Genomic DNA, 5,313 nt, shown 5'->3' with positions numbered 1-5,313 from the left:
CCACGTTAACTTAGTTAACGTGGCAAGTAACGTGAGCTTTGGATGGCTTCGCATGCGTTATTGGTGATCACTTTTCTCATTAACATTGCAAGCTTTACCATTCCACGTTAGTGTTCACATTAACTAGGTTAACGTGAATACTAACGTGGTTCTTCCTTACTTCCTTTGCCCTGAAAACAAGCAATTAAAGTGCATCAAAGCTCTAGCCAAAGTCATGAGATTATGCATCATCAATTTATCATGCAATTCTAGCAAAATACTCATGAAATTATGTAAAGTTCACAAAAGTTGCTTGAATCAAGGTGTAAGTGTAATTTTATCCAAAACTTGCCTTATTCACTAAGAAAATGCATCAAACTACCCTTAAACAGTAAAGAAAAGGTCAGTGAAACTTGCCTAGATGCCCTGGCATCACCTAGTGGTCCATGCATTGGCATAGAACTCTTGAACCATTAGGATTCCAACTTGTTGAATGGGGTTGGTCAAAACTTCCCAACCTCTTCTTTGGATCTCATGTCGGATCTCCAGATACTCATTTTTCTTGAGCTTGAAAGGGACCTCAGGGATTACCTTCTTCTTGGCCATAACTTTATAGAAGTGGTCTTGATAGACCTTTGAGATGAATCTTTCCATCTCCCATGACTCAAAGGTGGAAGCTTTTGTCTTCCTTTTCACTTTTCTAGAGGTTTCTCCGGCCTTAGGTGCCATAAGTGGTTATGGAAAAACAAAAAGCTATGCTTTTAGCACACCAAACTTAGAATATTGCTCGCCCTCGAGCAAGAGAAGAAAGAAGAGAAGAAGAAGAAGAAAAAATGGAGGAGAGGGAGAGAGGTGTGTATTCGGCCAAGGGGGAGAAGAGAGGGTTGTGTTGTGTGAAAATGAAGAAGGATAGAGGGGTTTATATAGTGGAGGGAGAGGGGTTAAGGTTCGGCCATATTGAGTGGGTTTGGGTGGGAAAGAGAATTTGAATTAGAAGGTAGATGGGGTTTATGGGAAAGAGTGGATGGATGTGAGTGGTGAAGAGGTGATGGGGAAGAGAGATTGAGGTGATTGGTGAAGGGTTTTTGGGGAAGAGTGTTATTGGATTGTGTGAAGAAGAGAGAAGGTAAATTGAGGTAGGTAGGGATCCTGTGGGGTCCACAGATCCTGAGATGATCCTGTGGGATCCACAGATCCTGAGGTGCCAAGGATTATCATCCCTGTACCAATGAGGCGTGTAAAATGCCCTCTGCATGCAATCCTGGCGTTTAACTCCAGATTGATGCTTGTTTTTGGCGTTAAACGCCAGTTCTATGCTTGTTTTGGGCATTCAACGCCATTCTGTAGCATGTTTCGGCGTTGAACGCCAGTTCCATGCTTGTTTCTGGAGTTCAATGCCAGATTCATGCTCTGTTCTGGCATTGAACGCCAGCCAGATGCTCCTTACTGGCATTCAAATGCTAGTAAGCTCTTCCTCCAGGGTGTGCTATTTTTTCTGCTGTTTTTTATTCTGTTTTTAATTTTAATATTTGTTTTGTAACTCCACATGATCATGAACCTAATAAAACAAAAAAGAAAAAATAAAATAAAAATAAAATTAGATAAATAAAAATTGGGTTGCCTCCCAGTAAGCGCTTCTTTAATGTCAATAGCTTGATAGTGAGCTCTCATGGAGCTTCACAGGTGATTAGGTCAATGTTGTGGACTCCCAACACCAAACTTAGAGTTTGAATGTGGGGGTTCAATACCAAACTTAGAGTTTGGCTGTGGCCTCCCAACACCAAACTTAGAGTTTGATTGTGGAGGCTTTGTTTGACTCTGTATTGAGAGAAGTTTTTCATGCTTCCTCTCCGTGGTTGCAGAGGAATATCCTTGAGCTTTAAACACAAGGTAGTTCCCATTTAATTGAAGGACTAGCTCTCCTCTGTTAACATCAATCACAGCTCCTGCTTTGGCTAGGAAGGGTCTTCCAAGGATGATACATTCATCCTCCTCCTTCCTAGTGTCTAAGATTATGAAATCAGCAGGGATGTAAAGGCCTTTAACCTTTACTAACACGTCCTCTACCAATCTATAAGCTTGTCTTACTGACTTGTTGCCATCTGTAATGAGAATGTGGTAGTCTGTACCTTAAAGATCCCCAGCTTCTCCATTACAGAGAGTGGCATAAGATTTATACCTGACCCCAGGTCACACAGAGCCTTTTCAAAGGTCATGGTGCCCATGGTACAGGGTATTAAGAATTTATCAGGATCTTGTTTCTTTTGAGGTAGAGTTTGCTGAACCCATGTATCTAGTTCACTAATGAGCAAGGGAGGTTCACCTTCCCAAGTCTTATTACCAAACAAATTGGCATTCAGCTTCATGATGGCTCCTAGATATTGAGCAACTTACTCTCCAGTTACGTCTTCATCCTCTTCAGAAGAAGAATAGTTTTCAGAGCTCATGAATGGCAGAAGGAGGTTTAAAGGAATCTCTATGGTCTCTATATGAGCCTCAGATTCCTTTAGGTCCTCAATAGGAAACTCCTTCTTGTCTGGGAGATGTCCCATGAGGTCTTCCTCACTGGGATTCACGTCCTCCCCTTCCTCCTTGAATTCGGCCGTATTGACAATATCAATGGCCTTGCACTCTTTTTTTGGATTCTCTTCTGTATTGCTTGGGAGAGTACTAGGAGGAGTTTTAGTGATTTTCTTACTCAACTGGCCCACTTGTGCCTCCAAAGTTCTGATGGATGACCTTGTTTCACTCATGAAACTTAAAGTGGCCTTAGACAGATCAGAGACTATATTTGCTAAGCTAGAGGTACTCTGCTCAGAATTCTCTGTCTGTTGCTGAGAAGATTATGGAAAAGGCTTGCTATTGCTGAGCCTATTTCTTCCACCATTATTAAAGCCTTTTTGAGGCCTTTGTTGATCCTTCCATGAGAAATTTGGATGATTTCTCCATGAGGAATTATAGGTGTTTCCATAAGGTACCCATGTAATTTACCTCTGCCATTGCAGGGTTCTCAGGATCATATGCTTCTTCTTCAGAAGATGCCTCTTTAGTACTGTTGGATGCATTTTGCCATCCATTCAGACTTTGAGAAATCATGTTGACTTGCTGAGTCAACATTTTGTTCTGAGCCAATATGGCATTCAGAGCATCAATTTCAAGAAGTCCCTTCCTCTGTGGCGTCCCATTATTCACAGAATTTCTCTCAGAAGTGTACATGAATTGGTTATTTGCAACCATGTCAATAAGTTCTTAAGCTTCTGCAGGCGTTTTCTTTAGGTGAATGGATCCACCTGCAGAATGGTCTAATGACATCTTAGAGAACTCAAATAGACCATAATAGAAGATATCCAAAATGGTCCACTCTGAGAGCATGTAAGAAGGACACCTTTTGGTCATCTGTTTGTATCTTTCCCAAGCTTCATAGAGGGATTCACCATCTTTTTGTTTGAAGGTCTGAACATCCACTCTAAGCTTGCTCAGCTTTTGTTGAGGAAAGAACTTAGCCAAGAAGGCCGTGACCAGCGTATCCCTAGAGTCTAGGCTATCTTTAGGTTGAGAGTCCAACCATGTTCTAGCCATGTCTCTTACAGCAAAAGGGAAAAGCATGAGCCTGTAGACTTCGGGATCTACTCCATTAGTCTTAACAGTCTCACAGATTTGCAAGAATTCAGTTAAAAACTGATAGGGATCTTCTGATGGAAGTCCATGGAACTTGCAGTTCTGTTGCATTAGAGCAACTAGTTGAGGTTTCAGCTCAAAATGTTTTGCTCCAATGGCAGGGATTGAGATGCTTCTTCCATCAAATTTGGAAGTAGGTGTAGTATAATCACCAAGTATCCTCCTTGTATTATTATTTTCGGCTGCCATCTCCTTTTCTTTTTCGAAAATTTCTGTAAGGTTGTCTTTGGATTGTTGTAATTTAGCTTCTCTTAGTTTTCTCTTTAGAGTCCTTTCAGGTTTAGGATCTGTTTCAACAATAATATTCTTGTCCTTGCTCCTGCTCATATGAAAAAGAAGGGAACAGAAAATAATAATAGGGATTCTCTTTACCACAGTAGAGAGATTCCTTTATGTTAGTAGAAGAAGAAAAGAATAAAAGAAGAAAAAAGGTAGGAATCCAAACACAAGGGGGAAGAGTGAGTTCGAATTCTTGAGTAGAAAAGAGATGTTAGTATATAAATAAATAGATAGAAGAAGATGAGAGAGAGGAGTTTTCGAAAAGTATTTTTGAAAATAGGTTAGTGATTTTCAAAAATTAAGAGAAGAAATAAAATTAACATTAAAATTTGAAATAATTAATTAATTAAAAGAATTTTGAAAAAGAGGGAGATGATTTTCTAAAATTTAGAGAGGAAAGTAGTTAGGTGGTTTTGAAAAAGTTAAGAAACAATATAAAAAGTCAATTAATTAGTTGAAAAAGATTTGAAAATCAATTTTGAAAAGATAAGAAGTTAGAAAAGATATTTTGAAATCAAATTTTGAAAAAAGATATGATTAAAAAGATATTTTGGAAAGGATTTGATTTTTAAAGTTAGAATTGATTACTTGACTAACAATAAACTAAAAGATATAATTCTAGAATTTAAAGATTGAACCTTTCTTAACAAGAAAGTAACAAACTTTACATTTTTGAATTAATCACATTAATTGTTAGTAAAGCCTTTGAAAATCATGAATTAAAGATAAGAAAAAGATTTTGAAAAATATTTTTAAATTTTCGAAAATCATAAGATAAAGATGAAAAAAGATTTGAGTGTTGAAAAAGATTTTGAAAAGACAAGACTTTTAAATTTTAAAATTTGACTTGACTTATAAGAAATAGCTAAGTTTTAAATATTTTTTGACTAAGTCAACTCAAATTTTCAAAATTTTGAGAGAAATAAGGAAAAGATATTTTTTTGATTTTTTAATTTTTAATGATGAGAGAGAAAAACACAAAAATGATCCAAAACCTGAAAATTTTGGATCAAAACACATGATGCATGCAAGAACACTATGAATGTCAAGATGAACACCAAGAACACTTTGAAGATCAAGATGAACATCAAGACTTATTTTTGAAAAAGTTTCAAGAAAAGAAAACATGCAAGATACCAAACTTAGACATTTTTCATGCTTAGACATTATGAATGCAAAAATGCATATGAAAAACAACAAAAAACACAAAATAAGAAAATATGAAGATCAAACAAGAAGACTTACCAAGAACAACTTGAAGATCATGATGAACACATGCATGAGTTTTCAAAAAAATGCATAAATTTTAAAGACATGCAATTAACACCAAACTTAAAATTTGACACTAGACTCAAACAAGAAACAAAAAAAAAATTC

The sequence above is a fragment of the Arachis hypogaea genome, chromosome 5 (genome assembly GCF_003086295.3).
Source record: "Arachis hypogaea cultivar Tifrunner chromosome 5, arahy.Tifrunner.gnm2.J5K5, whole genome shotgun sequence".
Lineage (NCBI taxonomy): Eukaryota > Viridiplantae > Streptophyta > Magnoliopsida > Fabales > Fabaceae > Arachis > Arachis hypogaea.
The sequence above is the reverse complement of the archived record's forward strand: the minus strand, read 5'-3'. Positions refer to the sequence as shown.